The sequence below is a fragment of the Chionomys nivalis genome, chromosome 1 (assembly GCF_950005125.1).
Source record: "Chionomys nivalis chromosome 1, mChiNiv1.1, whole genome shotgun sequence".
Classification (NCBI taxonomy): Eukaryota; Metazoa; Chordata; class Mammalia; order Rodentia; family Cricetidae; genus Chionomys; species Chionomys nivalis.
This window is the reverse complement of record NC_080086.1, coordinates 86,149,791-86,168,827: the sequence shown is the minus strand read 5'-3', so window position 1 is coordinate 86,168,827 and position 19,037 is coordinate 86,149,791. Positions and strand designations below refer to the sequence as shown.

Below are 19,037 nucleotides of genomic sequence, written 5' to 3'. Positions count from 1 at the left end.
GAGTCTCTGTCTCTATCTCGATCCATCGCCAGATGAAGGGTCTAAGGTGATATGTAAGATATTCATCAGTATAGGATAGGGTCATTTCAGGTTGCCTCTCCTCAGTTGCCCAAGGTACCATCTGGGGACATCTCCCTGGACACCTGCGAGCAAAAAAAAAAAAAAAAAAAACAATGTGGGACTAAATATATGGATTAGTAGTTAAGATCACTTATTGTTCTGCTAGAGAAACCAGGTTCAGTTCCAAGCACCACATTAGTTCACAACCATCCACAATTCCAGTTCAGAGAATCCGATTCCCCCTCCTGATCTCCATGGGTGTGAGGCAGACATGTGGTACACATAGACATACACAGGCAAAGCACTAACATGCATGAAAACATTTTAAAAATAAAATGCTTGATTTTCTACTGGTCCCCAGGCTAAAAATGGCAATGGTGCTTGAAGAGTTATGAAATTACTGTTAGTGTCAACACGGGATAAGGGCTGAGACTGTAGCTCAGTAGTGGGTCACCTGCTTAGCCCTTCCAGGGTCTTGGGTTCCTTTCCCAGTAACACACACATAGACACACATGACATCATTACAGCACCATCATATTTGCCTTTACTTTATTATTTTTTCCAAGAGCCATTTATTACTTAACATCAAAATAAACAGAGCTACAGGAAATCATATTTGTTCAACTGTATTCATTAGTAACTGTACAGTATGATTAATCTTTGTGACCAAACGTGATTATCCATACACAAGGAAATCATTGGTTCCTTTGCTGATACGTTATTGTTTCTGTCATATTTGCCATCGCTGGTAGTATAGCCCTCCTACACTAGGTAATGTCTCTGGGCCTTGTCACTTGACCCTATAATCCTCTCAAAGAGTTAAAAAAAATGTGCTGTGTCAGTCAAGTCCCACTGTAATTTAAGCATAAATATGAATTAAAGCAATGACTCATTTGATAGTCTTAATTTAGTGCCTGATTAACCGGCATTCAAAGGAAGCTGCTGACAGTGACTGGCAATAACCCTAACCCTGAGTCAGGCTGTTGTTAAACAAGCATTTTCTCATAACTCATCTTTATTTACCCCCGTCATAATCAATAACTCAAATATAGCTCCTTCTATGTGGATGCCATCATGTTTACAATTAGATTTAGTGTCTTTCTGTTTTAAACCACTTACATGTAACTCTACCACCTCATACTATGAACTCTAGCTGGCCTTGGACTGGCTCGCTGTTCTGCTGTTTTATATTTTTAATTAAAATGCATTTCCTCAAGGGCTGTTTCTAATCACTTTTGTATCAGCCTAGGACCTTATGTAGTACCTCATTAAATACCTAGTGCATTGTGGTTACAAATAATATTTAGTCAATAAACATCCAGGAAAGGTTCCTTAAATCTGGCTTGAAACTCTGGAAGTCCACTGTGTGAATATCAGCCACATAAAACACAAAAGAAATATTAGAGTCATTTCTTTATGCTGTTATTTCACAGAAGAGAGGAACCCTCACATGGTGCACTGTCTTGCTTTGCTGAGTGTCTCCCCTACTCTTTCTTCGATTGTTCTTTAGCAGCCTGTCTCAGAGATCTCAGCAGGGAATTGCACACTTTATTAGGAACAGCCACGATCAGGATGGTTGAAAGAAGCTGGGCTTGATTCATTCTGCTTCAATGTTTCAGCTCAGGGCAGAATTGTTCGGCTTGGACCCAGACCTCATAGGCACTGCATACACAGGAAGGCATTCATCTCCCAAGTCCTTATTGTTTGGAGTTGAGATGCCTTAGTTGTCTCGGCATTTAAGTACTACAGTGATGGATAGCTTACGAGCATAGAGCTATCTAGATGTCATAGAATTTTATCTTCTAAAAAAAGAAGTCATATAGGTAGTATATCTTGGTCTTTCAAATGCTCCTTTCATTGAGTACTTAATTAAAGACTGTCTCCCACTTTATTTATCACTCCCAGGGGACCCAAGGAGCCCTTGTAGTCCCTAATATGATCAAATATCTCTCTCACCCCCTTCGTCTCCCTTTCTTTTTATCCCTCTCCCATCTCTGTCTCTCCATGCTAGAAAATTCTTAAATACTCAAGTATATAAATTCTTATCTTTTCTGAATTTCTTGCTAGCTTCCTTTCCTATGAAAATTCTGATAAAATATCCTCATCCCACAAGTTTACACAATGTTTAAACTCCTGTGCTGAGGAGTATCTCAGAGCAACACATTGTAAGCAGGTGATATTTGAGTACAACATATTTTGTGAGCATTTAGTGGAATAGCAATGATAGAGATTATCAAGAAGAGTGGGACTATAACTCAGAACTGGAACTCTAGCCTACCATACAGTGGGTATTATACCGGGTCCTAGGTTGTCACTAGAAGAAAAAAGTCACAACCTAGAGTAACTGATACAAGTCTATATTCTAAGACATGGCACTGAAGAAATCAACTCTGAACCACTGGAGTGGCCATACTGAAATAGGACCTGTTCCTAATCGCATGCTAGGGACAGGTTATAAAACCTTCACATCTCTTCCCTTCTCTTTTCTACTTCTCCTAGTTACTATCCAGTTTCAGTTTAGAGAATCTGATCCCACCTTGTCCTCTTCCAGCTTATTGGCTTTCTATAGAAGACAAGTTGAAGTTGGGGAATCTCCCTACCCTAGCCACAAGTTCTGGGAAGTTTTCAAAACATCTGTCTGATTTCTTTTTCTTTTTCTTTTTATTCAATTTTTAACTGAAATAGTTTAATAGATTCCCTATTTCCTTATTGTTTTCCCAGTCTACTTAATTTTCCTCTTCTGTTTTATTCAGTTTCTCTAAAACTAATTACCAGCATATTTCTACTTTACTCTCCACTGCTGCCTTAACTACCTAATATCTTAGTACACGTCATCTTAACTGTGTTCCTTTACTTCTGAAATTTATTAAAGTTGAATGCTAATTTTCAGACTTCTACCAGTATTTGTTTGAAATATATTTTATTAAATGAATTTATTTCAGGGCCCTAATCCCCAGAGAAGGCAAGGCACATTGCTTCATAGAAGGACCAAGACCCTTTCCAATATATCCAGGTTGAGCAAGGTATCTATCCAAAGAGAATGGGTTCCAAAAAGCCAGTACACGCAGCAGGGACAAATCCTGGTGCCACTGCCAGTGGCCCCAAAGTCTGGCCCATCCATAGAACTTTAACCCACATTTAGAGGGTCTAGTTTGGTTTCATGCTGGTTCCTACCCGGTCCCACCAGAGTTGGTGAGCTCCCATCAGCTCACGTAAGTTGTTTCAGTGGGTGACCCCTTCATGGTCTTGAACTCTTTGCTCATATTCTCACTCCTCCCACTCTTCAACTGAACTTTGGGAGCTCGGTCCAGTGCTTCACTGTGAGTCTCTGCCTCTGTCTCCATCAGTTGCTGGATGAAGGTTTTATGGTGACATTTAAGATAGTCATCAGGGCAAGGTCAGTTAGGACACCCTCTCCACTATAGCTTAGGGTCTAAACTAGGGTGATCCTTATAGATTCCTAGGAATTTGTCTAGTGCTAGATTTATTGCTATCCCCATAATGGCTCTTTCAATCAAAATATCTTTCCTTTCTCTCTGTCTCTTTCCTTCCCCCATCTCAAGTATCCCATTCCCTCAAGTTCTCCTCCCCCTTCCTCTTGTTCCCTCCTCCTCTCCTTCCACCATCCCTTCTCCCTCTACCCCTATGCTCCCAATTTTTTTCAGGAGATTGTGTCTATTTCCCTTTCCAGAGGAATTTATATATGTTTCTTTTAGGGGTCACCTTGTTACTTAGCTTCTCTTGGGTCATGGACTATAGGCATGCTATTTTGTTGTTGTTGTTGTTGTTGTTGTTTTACAGCTAGTATCCACTTATGAGTGAGTACATACTATGTTCATCTTTCTGGGGCTGAGTTACCTCACTCAGGATGATTTTTTCCTAATTCCATCCATTTCCAAGCTAATTTCAATATGTTATTTTTTTTGCCACTGTGTAGTACTCCATTGTGTAAATATACCACATTTTCTTTATCAATTCTTTGGTTGATGGATATCTAGAGTGTTTCCAGGTTCTGGTTATTACAAATAATGCTGTGAATATAGTTTAATAAATGTCCTTGTAGTATAATTGAGCATCCTTTGGGTATATGCCCAAGAGATGGCATGAATAAATTCCAGATGTACCTGAAGAAAATAATAACAGCTGAAGTATGTAAAATTGTCAATATAAGCTATGGAATAAGAAATTAATAAAGACATAAATGCTGAAAAATTCAAATGGAAATATTGGAAATAAAAAGCACAAGAAGTCAGCAAAAAATCTCCATGGAAATCTTTACCAATTGACTAGATCAAATGAAAGGTAGACTATGAGGTAGATTTGGGAACATGCAGAAAATGGCAAAGATGAAGTAATAAATTAACAGATTATACATGATCCATGGGATACCCTTAAATGATTCAGTCTGCCAATCATGGGCTTTGAAGAATGAGGAGAAAAATCAATCTAAAGGTTCAGCAAATATACTTAATAAAATCTTAGAGGAAATTTTCTAAAGTCTAAGGAAAGAAATTGCCATGTAGATACACAAGGCATTTGGGCCAATAAGTGATTAAGACAAGAAAATAAACTCCCAAAGAATGAATACTGAGAAAGGCATCAATGCAACAAAGACAAACTCATCTGAAATACAATGGCTGCCATGCCAGTTTATTACAATCAATCAGTAAAGCTATGATCAACACGTAAAGAAGTCATTGACATTATGCCAGTACTACAAAATATGTATGTTGCAATCAAACATACTCAAGAAAAAGACGAACACAAGTGCTAAAAATATAGTAAAGCATAAATACTGACTTTAAATTATACCATGGAGCCACAGTGACAAAAACCTCAAGACACAGAGGGGAAACAGACACCTAAGTCATTAAAACAGAGTAGACGAGAATAGAACAGAACTCATGCATACAACTACATCCATGTGATTCTTGAAGAAAGTTTGAGAAAAGATTGCCCCTTTGACTGATAGGGCTCTAAGGGTCATTCATAGTTTAGCAAATCTCAAAAGAAATATAAATAGCCAATATACATTAAAATTTTAAATATTATTTGTCTTAAAAATGAAAATCAAAATAACATTGGGATTCTTTCTCACCACTCAGGACTGTCATATGAAAAGTGAATAACAAATTCTGATGAGGGAGTGAAGAGATGGAGTTACTGCTTATGTGGATATAAAGTAGTTTAGCCACTATGGACAGCAATATAGAATTTCCTCAAAAACTAAAAATATACTGGACAGTTGTAGTGTACAGTTTTAATTCAGGAGGCAGAGGCAGGTGGAACTCTATAAGTGTGGGGCCAGCCTGATTTACAGAACTATTTGAAGAACAGAACAGCCAATGCTACACAGAGAAACCCTGTCTTCAAAACAGAAGTAAAACCACACTAGAAGCTATAACAAAAGGATTCTAAGTGAATACATCACACGGTTCCTTAAACATAATCTGTTGTTTTTGTTTTAGTTGTTGTTGGTGGTGTGTATATGTGTGTATGTGTTATAGAATATGGAGTCTATTCCATTGTAAGGAAGCATGAGGTATGTCATGTGCTGGAAAATATATGCAGCTTGGGATTATCATCTCATGTAACACAAGATTCACAAAGACAAAGACCTCTTTTTCTTCATTTATCGAATCTTAATTTCATATAGATACATAACATTACTTACATATATAACATATATACATATACATATATATTTATAACATACTTACATGAAGGCAGAGGGCAGATTGTGGTTAAATGAAGGCAACTGAAAGATGGAGGGAAAGGATGAAGAAAGGAGAATAATGTGGATGAAGGTGGTCAAAGACCATGATGCCTGTAACGTAGCACTATGCACAATAAATATGTACCAATAAAAGAAAGAAAAGCAAGAAAGGGGAAAGAAAATAACAATGACATCACCAATCACACCTCTGTCTTCTTTTTCTGCTGCCGTATTTCAAGTCCTGCCTTTCTTTCCCAGCTTCTCTTCTCCACCTTGCCAGCGACCTTTGTGTGTTTTCTCCTTCCTGCACCAAGGAGCTGTTAGACCCCATTAGTTTGGATGCTCCTAATTTCTCCTTGTGTCTTGTTGTCTAAACACACTCAATTTGTTTTAATCACCTTTCCTGCTCTCCTACACACATGCAAATATTCCTAGCAGAGTCCTCATTCTCAGGCACTGATGCTAAGGATAAGGTGGGAGGAGAGCCAGGTATCCAGGAAGGGGCAAGGGACAGGGAAGGTGAGGAGTGCTGTCAGCAGCAGCTGGCTTGGGCTCTTTTCCAAGAAGACTGTGGTATTCATGAGAAGATGCTGCCAGCTCTTTAGCTTTACTGTTCAATTTAGTTTGGAGGCGCATTTGCAGTTTAGACATTTGAATCTCATGCTTCCCGTAAGGCCTCTCAATTGCTGGATGGATCTGCTACATCAACCTTAGTTGAAGTTGATTAGAAGCAAAATATCACTTAGATGGAATATAATTTCTCTGAATAATTGTTTAAAAATATAGATGAGTGTTCTGGGGAAATCCCCAGGCCTACTGCACTGTGCAGAGGGACTACAACTTTTGGCAGTGGGAAACTTCCAGTTGTCAGTGTAGTCTCCTGTTCTATTGTGAAGAGCCACCAGCTCCACTCTTGCTTAGATTCAGTAACATCTTGACTTGCTATATAACTGACAGAATACTTCATTGGCATGTGCTATTGGCTCCTGCTTTAGCTTACAGGTATTTCTTAGAGCATCTTTCTCCTCAATTCTCACTGACATCCCTGCTCGTAAAGATTTTGAGGATATTGTTTTGAACTCCTTAAAAAATCTATGAAAAAATAGTAATTACTATTGATTGTCCATTGTTCATTTGAATTCATATTGTATCTTATTGGAGCCATTGCTTCATTTAGATTAGTATGTATTATTGCACCATAGCCTATTAACAAACTATGGTGCAATAATACATACTAATTACATATGCAAGATAATGAGCAGTGCTTCAATGTCAGCCTTGAAGGGTATATTGAATAAAGCAGTTTTTCACAAGTCAGCATTGGTCTGGATACTAATTAACATTTCACTGTTGATTTGAAATATGGAATAGGGAGTAAGCTTATTAAATATGCAGATTACCCTTCATTGAGTAGGGGTGATTATTGACTTCAACCACACTTTAGGAATTTATGAGGACCTTGACAAATTAAGCAAGGTGATTATAGGTAAGATGAAGTTTAATGAGGACGAATAAGTGATGATTTACTTTGTGTGTGTATGTGTGTGTGAGAGAGAGAGAGAGTGTGTGTGTGTGTGAGAGAGAGAGAGAGTGTGTGTGTGTGTGAGAGAGAGAGACAGAGACAGAGACAGAGAGAGAGACAGAGAGAGAAAGATAGTGTGTGGGCTTGTGTGTGTGTGAGAGAGAGAGTATGAGTGTGTATGTGAAAGAGAGAGAGAGAGTGTGTGTTTGTGTGTGTGTGAGAGAGAGGGGGGGCTTGTGTGTGTGTGAGAGAGAGAGTATGAGTGTGTATGTGAAAGAGAGAGAGTGTGTGTGAGCGTGTGTGTGTGAGAGAGAGAGAGTGAGCATTGTGAGTGTGTGTGTGACAGAGAGAGTGTGTGTGTGAGAGAGAGAGAGTGTGTGTGAGCATGTGTGTGTGTGTGTGTGTGTGTGTGTGTGTGTGTGTGGTAGCTCAGAATTAGGGAATGAAGACAGCTTCAAAATGAACCATCCAACAGCCATAAACTTGAGATATGGCATTATTATTTATCAAGAAATTTAGAAGTTACCTAGTAGCACAAAATTTTCCAAGCCCTTTAAAGATTACTGTGGCCTCTTTAATCACAGAGAAAACAATGGAGCAGCTAATAGCTGCAGAAAGGTGCTCAATAGATTTGGGGGATAAGAACTAAAGGAATTTAGTTGTTAACTCAACAAGAGAAAAGCTTAAAGGGTGAAAGGAACAAAGTATTACCTGAAGGAAAATCACATGTGGGTAAGTGGCTAAGAGCAGAATGGCAGGCTTCTCTGAGACAGAGTTTGGGGTACAGATGAGACAGGTTTCCCAGGAGTTCAGTTTTATAAATCAAGTCAGTATTTCTGGCACCTCAAATCCAGTCATGCAGTGCTAGTGATAGCTCCTCATTGTCCTCCCATGTGATTCCTGAGGGATTTTTTTCATAACAGAAGTTAGTATTAATCATCTCCTTGGAATGCATGGGAATTAATGAAGTACTACGTGGATTTTTAAGTATATAGAGGTTCAAAACTTCATTGTCCTTTTTTGTACTCTGATGGATTATTTGAAGATATCATTTTAGTGTAAATCAGCTGGTTGGCTGTCAATATTGACATAATAAAATGGTGGTCACAAATTTGGAATAATTTTACAGTCATTCTTAATGTGTTGAGGTAAATATCTTTTATTTCTTCATGATATATTATATAGGAAATGGGAGAACTAGGAGATGATTGACTTGACAGCACCGCAGAACCTATCTTAAGATAAAATGTTCAGGCTGGTTTGGAATTCACTGTGTAGACTGGACTGGCCTTGAACTCACAGAGATACCCCTGCTTCTGCCCTCTCTGAGTATTGAGATTGAAGGCATGTGCCACACACAGTCCATTCCATTTTTGTATTTTCTGTTTTGTTTTGTTTTTGTTTTTAAACAGGTTCTTCCTCTATAGATCAGGTTGACTTACACTCAAGGATACCCCGCCTTAGCTCCCCAAATGTTTGGATTTTAGATGTGTGTCACATACACAGTACAAGATTTTTTTTCATAATATAAATGAATTTATTTGTTCCTTTGTTTTTGCTTTATGCTTAATACTCTTAACAAATAGTGAACATTTCTGTAGTCCTCTGTCTGTTTATCACAGCCCATCTTATCTACTTGTGTGACTCAGCCTTTCAATTTGTGAAGGAAATGTAGAACTGCCCGCGCACAGGCAGTCTGCTCTTCTGTGTTGTCTAAGATATCCACCTTTCTCAAGTGCATCTGTCTCTCACAGACTTCCAACTTACCTGTGCCTCCCTGTCTAACCATGCGAAGAAAAGGGATATGCCTAACAACTTTTCTGAGGAAAGTGGAAGGAAACTTCTAAATATGCCAGCAATGGCTTCCGTGCCATTGGGGGGGGGGGGCAACTATTCCCTAAGGCCATAGTCCAGGAAGCATTAGACCTTATAGAAGAAAGGTTTCTCTTGAATGTATTGATACATGCCTTTTCTAGACCAAGAACATTTGAAACTCTGACTTGTATTTAAATAGTTCATAAAAAGAAATATCACTTGCTAACTTGGGCAGCACACACACCAAAATTGGAACAATACACAGAAGATTAGCACGGTCCCTGCACAGAGATTACATGCAAATTCATGAAGCATTCCATATTTTAAACTGTGTTTTTCTAATGAGAGACAAAAAAGGAATGGAGTAAGAGGGGAAGGGAGACGGGGAGGAGCTGGGGGCAATAGAGGTACGAAAAACTTTAATCAGAATATATTGTATGAGAAAATAATTTAGTTTCAAAAAAGGAACACAAGCAGTAAATAAATAAATATTGAGTTGTCAGTGGTAGTACATGCCTGTAATTCCAGCAGAAGTGAGATGAAGCAGCAGGAGAATCGGGAGTTTAAGATCAGGCCCCACTGGATAGCTTGGGCCACATGAAAATCTACTTTATGGAGTAAAATGAAAAATCATCCTAGAAGTGTTCAGAGCACAAGAAGTAGAGGCTACTTTTGTCTAGCGTCCTTTGTAGTAACGTATAGGGAGGAATTCTGGGAAAGATGAGTGCTTCAGGAAACACATATAGAGAAGGATGGAAAAGGGACAGGGAGAGGAAGGCTAGATGGCTTAGCCACTTAGGACCTCAGCCAGCCCTGCTCATAAAGCTGTCCCCATGTCCCCCTTCTCCATCTTCTTCCTCTTTAGTCCTCACCTGGACTCTTGTACATACTCATCTCTGTCCCGAAAGCTTTCCTCAGTAAACTCTCTCTGTGTCTACACACACACACACACACACACACACACACACACATAGATACACACACACCACACACACACACAGGCACACAAACACAAATACACACACACAGAGCATGGCTATACTCAGCCATTGCCTGTTATCATTCTAATTTACACTTTATATTTTTCTTCTAAAATTTCTTCTGTCTTTAGACATGAAGGACACAATAGCATGGAGAAGAATAAAGACAGCACTTCAGTGTGAGGAACAATGTTTCCATTAAAGATACCTGTGGTTAGGCTCTCCATGAGTCACCTCGTAACAGGTATTTTAAGCCAGTCAATTGACCTTCAAGTAGGCAGTCTTCTTTCCATTAAAATGATTTTCCTAAATCTTTTCAAAGCCAAAAAACTCAGTATAATTATTAGATTAAGCACTCCCTTATATGAGCTTCTTTCACTGATAGGCACATTGGCTGCCTGTGTTTCATATGTGCCTGTTACTAATGTCACTACAGTAGTAGTGCACAGAGCTATTAAATATGAGCCAAAACTTTGGGTTTTTTTTCCTTATGGACAATTTGTTTCTCTTGGTTCTCTCTCTCTCTCTCTCTCTCTCTCTCTCTCTCTCTCTCTCTCTCTCTCTCTTTCCTCTTTCTCTCTCCTGCCCTCCCTCCCTCTCCTTCCTTCCCTCTCTCTCACTCTCCCTCTCTCTCATTTTGGATTGAAAATAGATATTTATCATATAATTGTCCTGATTACAATTTCCTTCCCCTACCTCCTGCAAGATATTCTCCACATTTCCACCCATCCAACTCCATGACTTTTTTCTCTCTCTCCTTAGAAGCAAGTAAGCAAGTAAAAACAAACCAGAATTTAAAACAAATAAAGAAAAGGCATATGCACACACACACAAAAAAAACTTATAGAAACACAAAATCAGAAACAATAATCTATATGGAATATACCAGTAATACTTTAAAAAAACTCCTAAGAACGAAGAAAAATTACACAGAAATTCTACAAGAATACCATTGAATTCATTTGTGTTGGCCAATAGGCATGGGACAAATCCTATACCTATGTGTATGACCCCTTCACTCCATTGGAGAAAAGTAGTTTTTCCTTTGTATGTGATTATCACAGGCAAATAGATTCTTGGTTAAAGATGGGAGCTTGAGTCCACCTTCCCCCTCAGTGCTTGGACCCTATCTGGCTTGAATGTGTGCAGGCCCCAGGTATGCGACCACAATCTCAATGAATTCATATGTGAGTCAATCCTTTTGTGTCTGGAATACACATTTCCTTGGTGTCATTCACCCCCTCTGGCTCTTAGAATCTTTCTGCCTCCTATATAGATACCTGAGCCCTGAGTGGAAGGGTTTGATGAAGACAGCCCATTAAGGACTGTGTTCCAAAGTCTCTCAACTCTTTGGACGCTGTACAGATGTAGGCCTCTGTATAAGTTCCCATATGTTACAAGAAGAAGCTTCTCTGATGATGGCTGAGTAAAACACTGATCTATGGGTATGGCATAGTGTTATTAAGAGTCATTTTATTGTTACTTTCCTTTCATAAAACAAAAATAATTGCTTTCCCCCGGAACCTATGGCTTTTCTATTCTCAGGTTCTCAGCCACCTGGGCAATATCAGGCATGGTTCCACCTCATGGGGTGGGTCTTATAGCTAGAGAGTGACTGCTGACTCCCACCATGTTGGTGCCACTATTGCACCAGCATTTCATGCAATTAGGTCACCATTTTAGATTACAGGGTTTGTAGCTGGGTTGGTGGTTACATTTTTTTTCTGGTAACATGGAGAATATCTTCCATTATAATAAACACTAGTCAATAGGAGTGAAGGCTGTCATTAGGCACCATCTTAACTTCTCCAAACCCATTGAGCTATGTTGTATTCCACAACAGGGCCTTTCCATCATTTTATGGAGAGCAACTAATAGCCTTGACAATAGCCTGAGATGCATGAAGGTTTCTAAGGAGCCACTTTAGCAAACAATTTAATTGGAAGCAATCCTTTCCTGGCACTAAAAGCTTCATTTGGTAGTAAAATACTCAGGACTTTGTCTCCCTCATTTGGTTACTCCATTTAGATGTCTTTCACGATGTATATTTTAAGAAGGTTCACAGTCGTAGGTTTATATATGACTGCCTCAAATGACTTTTCACATTAGTTGTCCCCCACATATTCTACTGCACACTCCCATCTTCCCTACCACTCACCATTTAATCCTTCTACTCCAGTCTCCTCCCTGTCTCTCCACACAATATAATGTACTTACCCTTGTTTAGGATGTTCCCCACTTCTCCTCAGCTAAACCTAAACCCCTGTAATTATGCTGATTGTATTATGCCTATCAATAGATTAAACACTACATCCACATATAAAAGAATACGTACAATATTTGTCTTTTGCAGACTATATTATCTCCCTATGAATAAATGTTCCTGATTCTGTATATTTACCTAGGGATTTTATGAATTTTCCCCCTCCACTACCAGGGAACCAATATTCCATATGTAAAAATAAGGAAAATATGTATCATTTTCCTTATCTATTCATCAATTAATGTACATCTAGGCTGCTTCCAATTACTGGATATTATGGGAAGACCATAAATGAACATAAATTAACAAGTGTCTCTGAGTGTAGGATGTGGAGTCCTTTGAGAGTATAACCACTTAGTATAGCTGAATCTTAAGTTAGATCTATTCCCAGGTCCCAGAGGAAAAGCCATACTGATTTCCATTCTGACTGTAAGAGTTTGCACTCCTGTCAGCAAAGGATGAGTGTTCCTCTTACTCTACAGCCTTGCTAACATGAGCTTTCATTTATTTTATTGATCTTAGCCACTAAGATAAAATCTCAAGGTAGTTTTGATTTGCATTTTCCTTGATGACTAAGGATGTTAAACATTTCTTTGTTTCTCAAACATTCATAGTTCACCTTTTGAGATTGCCCAGCTTAGACTTCATTTTTTAAGTTACTTGTTTTCTTTTCCAGTTTGTTTTTCTAAGTTCATTATGTGTTTTAGATATTGACCCTTACTGGATCTATGATTGGTAAAAATCTTTTCCTATTCTGCAGCTTGCTGCTTTGTCTGACTAATGATGTCCTTTGCTATGAAGAAACTCTTCAGTTTCATGAGGTCTCATTTATTAATTGTTGATGTTAGTGCTGGTTCTAACAGTGTTCTGTTCAGGAAGTCTTTTCCTGGGTCTTTGGGTTCAAGATTGTTCCTCATTTTCTATAATATTGAGGGTATCTGACCTTGTGTTGATGTAACATGAGCAGGGGCCTGTTTGTTGTTGGGGTTTTTGTCCCACCCAGTACCCCACAACTGTTTAGCCCCAAAGAAAATCACACATAGGTCTCCATAAATTATAAGCTGATTGGCTCATTAGCTCTAACCTCTCACTGGCTAACTCTCACATCTTGATAAAACCATTTTTCTGATCTATGTTAGCCATGTGGCTCAGTACCTTTTTTCAGTGGGGCAGATCACATCCTGCTGCTTCGGTGGTCTGGGCAGGAGTGGGAGTCATCAACTTCTCCTTCCCAGAATACTCCCGTTCTCATTACATCATTTCAACTTCCTGTCTGGTTTTCCCACCTATATTTCCTGTCTGGCCAATTAGCATTTATTTAAAACATGATTGACAGAATACAGACAATTTGCCCACACCAAGTTGAGGTCCTTGGTATATTTGGAGTTTTGCATTGGGTGATAAATATGGAACTATTTACATTCTTCTATATGTACCCATCCAGTTTGACCAGCTCCATATTGTGAAGATACATTTTTCCTTATTTGTCAAAACCAGGTGTTCATAGGTTTGGAAATTTATGTCTTGCTGTTTAATTTCATTCAATGAATCTGCTTTTATTCCAATACCATTCTGCTATTATTACTATAGTTCTGTAATACAATTTGATATCAGAGATATTGATACCTCCAACAGTTACTTTATCGTTCAAGATTGATTTAGGTATCTTGGATTTCTTGTGTTTCCATATGAATCTGAACATTGTTTGTTTAATTTCTGTGAAGAATTGTTTCCAAATTTTGAAAAGGATTGCAATGAATCTGTAGAATGCTTTTAATAGGATGTTCATTTTCACTATCTTAACCTAATCAATTCATGAGCATGGAAGATCTTTCTATCTTCTGATATTTTCTTTCATGTCTTCAATGTCTTAAAATTTTTATTTACAAGTCTTTCATTTGTTTGGATAGAGTTATCCCTAGATAATTTTTAGACTATATTGTTTGCCTGATTTTATTCTCAGTCTGTTCACCATTTATATACAGGAAGGCTACCGATTTTTGTGTCAATTATGTGTCCTGCTGCTTTACTAAATGTGTTACACAGTTGTAAAAGTTTCCTGTTGTTTTTATGGTCTCTTGTATATAGTCATATTATCTGTTTATAATGATACTTTGACTTATTCCTTTCCAGTTTTTATCCCCGTGATCTCCTTCAGTTGTTTTATTACTCTAGAAAAGACTTCATGAATAGGCATAGAAAAAGTGGACATTCTTGTCTTTTTTCTGTTTTTAGTGAAAATGCTTTGAATTCTTTCCATTTAGGTTGATTTTGTCTTTGCACTTTTTCTATAATGACTTTATGATATTGGGATATGTCCCTTGTATCCCTAGTCTTCCTAGGACTTTTATCATAAAGGGTATTGGATTTTGTCAGAAGATTTTTCTGTATCTATTGTAATTATCATGTGGTTTTTGTCTTTCAGTTTATTTATGTGGTGGGTTATGTTTATTGATTTACATATGTTGAACCATCACTATGTCTCTGAGATAAAGTCTACTTGCTCATGGTGAATAATCCTTTTGATATGTTCTTGGCTTTGGTTTACTAGGATTTTATTGAGAATTCTGTTTCTGTACTCATAAGGGATATTGGTTTCCAGTTTTCTTTCTTTGATAGATTTTTTTGTGTGATTTTGTTGACAGTGTAATAGTGGACTCATAAAAGTAATTAGTTAACATTCTTTAAGTGTCTACCTTGTGAGATAATTAGAGATATATTGGTGTTGATTCTTCTTTGAAGATCTGGAAGAATTCTTCCCTGAATCCACATGACCTTGGACTTTGTTATTATTTTTGGAAAGAAGGGTTTTAATTACTGTGCCTACTTCACCAGGAGTCTGAGTTTGATTTAACTTTGGTAGATCATATATATCAGGAAATTTATCCATTTCTTTTGAGTTTTACAGTTTGATGGAGTATAGATTGATTCTTTAGATTTCCTTATGTCTGTTGTGATGTCTCCTTTTGTCTCTAATTTTATTAATTTGACTAATTTCTCTTTATCGTTTTTATTAATTTGCTTAAGGTTATATTGATGTTATTGATTTTCTCAAAGAATTACCTCTTCGTTTCATTGATTTTTTTGAATTGTGTTTTCTTAGAGGGGTTTGTTTTTGCTTTATTGATATCAGCCATAACTTTGATTTTTTCTTGCTATCTACTCTTTTTAAGTGTCATTTTTTCTTTTCATTCTAGAATTTTCAGGTGTAGTATTAAGTTGCTAAGGTATAGATTTCCTCTTTTCTTTTTTAACGACACTTAGTGTTATAACTTTTCTTCTTAGAATGATAATCCTTGTGTCTCACAGTTTTGTGAATGTTATGTTTTCATTTTCATTCAATATTAAAGAGTTCTGAGAGTCTTTGTCCCATGCCTTACACTCTGCTGTGAGGCTTACCTCTGCAGTTTTTGTATGACTTCCTAATTTTTTAGTTTCCAGTTTTCTCTCAGTTTGAGTTTTCATTGACAATTTTATTTCTACTTTCCTATCTTGAACTTTTTCATTTTCAGTTTATTGTTTTTGAAAGACTTCATTAAAGGATTTATTAATACTTTCTTTGTGGTATTTGAATATATTCATAATTGCTATTTTTGTTTTTTTTTTATTTTTATACAGCATATATTTTACAAGTTTTTACTAATACATTCTCATATTACAAAGGCAATTAAGAGGAAGAATCTTCCTTTTCATATTTGAATCATCCAAACACAAATAGAACTATACATTTTTAAAAACTTTCGTTTGGGTAACAACAACAAAAAAAAAGACAAGTAAAACAAATTCTTTTCCTTTCATACAGGTGGACATTGAAGTGAACCTAATTCACTTTTTTTTAAAGCTTCTGAAGACAAAAAGCAGCTTAAAATCTAACTAACATGAATAAAAACAGTGCTTACTACACTACTTGTCTCTAGCGCCATTCTCTCTCTTCTTATGCTTTGATGCAGGCTCTTCCCTGTCTCTTCCGTCTCTTGCTCTTTTCATTGGTCCTAATCCACATCTATGATGGTGATGGTAGTCATCATCATCGAATCTTGTTCTCCTGCCGTGAAACTGTCCTCTTCCTTTGGGTCCCCCAGCATAAGGAGGTCTGTTTCCCTTTTTTTTTTCCTTTAAATCTGCAGCCTCCTTTTGACTTCCATTTGTTTAGTGATTTTTGCTGATCATTCATGATTTTTTCATCGCTTCTTTTTCTCATGTCCTTTTTGTTCCTTAATCGTATGTTACCATTATTTGCACTCCTGGCTTCCTCAAGTGCTTCCTTAGCTTTCTCTTTAAAGAGAATTATTCCTTCTTTTGCTCCTCTGACAAAGTCAATCAATTTTATTTCACCATGATTTGAAAAAAGGATGTATAAATCTTCTGTACAGGTCTGGTAATCCAAGTCACCTGAAAACTTCAGTGAACACCCCATCTTTACTTCCAGAGGTTGTGTTTCAGCACTTCCTGACTTGTGTCTTCCTTCATGTTCTTGTTTAGCTTTTAATTTAGCTTCCACTTTACTCTGCTTTCTTTCTTCATTTTTCTTTGCAAAGTAATCTTCCTTAAAGAGACTTAACAAGCTCGTGTCTTTGTACTTCTGACCAGGGGTATCCACAAAAGTTTTTGCAGACTGAATACTATCAAACACAGCAAATATTGACCCCTTAATTGTTTTGTGCAATGTTTATCTCATCTGAATATTCAGTATTTGACCTTTATTATCTAGCCATTCTTCTATGTCATCCAGGGTTGCATCAGTTGGGAAGCCTTTAATTTAAAGAGTTGCAGAGCTGGGGAAACCTTCCTGAGGAGGAGCTATTAAATGAGCAATGGGACTACTAGAGAACATGGCCAGGAGGAAAGGAGAAATCCTTTAGAGGGTGCTCATTTCCTGCTTCTGAAAGAAGAGCATGTGTGTTTCCCATCCTCCTAATGATCCAGGTATTCACCAGAATGGGAAAACTAAGTTGGACTATCTGTAATAATAATCAATATTAACTGGTGAATGCTCCTTCCATTTCCTTGTTATTTTAATCTTTTCTTTATTTATTAAAAACCACATTACTTCCTATGATTCAACCATGCCATGTAACAGAATCAGTGGAAAGTTTTTCTCTTTCATCTTCCTCCCGACATTTCATCCAAAAGTCATGGAGCAAACAAGTCCTTCTCTACATAGCCGCTCTTTATGAGCAGACACTCTTCTCCATTCCAGGTCTCCAAACTGCAGGAGTCATGGGCTATGCCCTCTGCTTCTCCAAATGCCTTTCTCGATGCTGTTTGTTTGGATTTCCTTTTTCATTTTCTTGGCATCTGAATTTGTTTCACAGACGAAGCAAAATGTTCTGGCAAGATTTACTGGAGGCATTCTGACACTTCACAGCTAATTTTGTTACAGAGGAAATTCCCAAAAACTCACTCAGAAGTATAAACTCTACCTATTGAGTGGCCGGCAATGTAAATTGAATGTCTGATCTTTTTAAGTAAAACTTTAACAGGAATTCTGACTTTCCAGAATGAAAGCAATGTTTGAGGAAGAATAGATGAAAAAATAAGCCTGATTCATTACTGGCTGTTTTTCCAGACAGAAAACTTCATAAGAAACAGAAATTTGTATTCTTATAAGATAGTCAAAGAGGTGATATCTCATAAAATGCTGCCTGGATGTGAGTATAATCCAGTGTTAGAAGCAGTGAGGTGACAGTGCTGTATGACCTCAAAGGGAAAGCTTCCAGCAGGTCCAGTGAAGCAGCTTGGTCTAAAAATACCTTTCAATGTGTGGAGAAGGAACAAACAGAGGCATGAAGGAATGCAGTGTTGTCTTACACTAGGAGTGTAGATGAGGCAAAAGACTATTTCTGACGGGAAAAAAAAAATAATCCAATTCTTGGGAAGTTCTTTCCAGCTAAAATGTCTTAATAATTGCACTAGGAACATAGGGGCACACAGAAAGTACTAATTAAGGGCACGGTTGATGTGCCCTAAACTATACACTCAGTCCTATGGAGAGGAACAAAAGATTTACAAATAACTGTCTAGGTAAAAATGACAAGGCAACTGGAAACAAAAAGACAAAGGTGATGAGAGGCTGTAAGATTTGGACAGTGTAAGGTACAGAAGTAGTAACTGTTTAGAGTAAAGAGCAATGCAGACAGAATGGCTACAGGAAGGAAGAGGAGTTAGTGGAGAACGCCTAATTGTTAGAGAAATGAGGGGGTAGCAATTACAAAAAGCATAAGAGGGAAAAACACAATAGTAATGGTACTAATAAAGTTGTTATCTCCAACCTCACCATCGAGTACTTAGAAGCTAATCACTAAGAACAGTGCCTTATATGCAGTATCTAATTCAAACCTCCAATCACCTTCGTACAGAACCATCGTGTTTAATAGGAAAAGAAATTGCATTTAGAGAAGTTTAAATAATTTGTTCACAGATTAAAACACAAATTAAAACATTATGTCTTTAAGCCTATTCTTCTGCAAAATAAGAAGCTGCCCAGTACCAGGCCCATGACCATATATCTCAGTGGAGCCTACCTGGTCTCACCTCCTTAAGCTCATTTCACAAACATCATCAGTATAGTCTTATTATGAAAGATTTTTACCTCCTTCTTGGGTCTGAGTAACACATTTCTATTGAGATTTTTCATTTTGAAATTTGGGTCATTTTACATTCTGGAAAGTCTACTTCTGA

The 19,037-nt window shown here is 37.5% G+C and overlaps 1 protein-coding gene, 1 non-coding gene and 1 pseudogene across 4 annotated transcripts in view; 2 read left to right on the top strand and 1 right to left on the bottom strand.

The window, feature by feature from the left end:
* Nucleotides 1–19,037, top strand: part of Grid2 (glutamate ionotropic receptor delta type subunit 2) — a 1,426,614-nt gene that overhangs the window by 1,134,301 nt on the left and 273,276 nt on the right. The window lies entirely within an intron of this gene.
* Nucleotides 9,333–9,439, top strand: LOC130889502 (U6 spliceosomal RNA). The gene has a single exon (XR_009058591.1). It is a non-coding gene; the product is annotated as a U6 spliceosomal RNA (small nuclear RNA).
* Nucleotides 16,258–17,190, bottom strand: LOC130876990 (lupus La protein homolog; annotated as a pseudogene).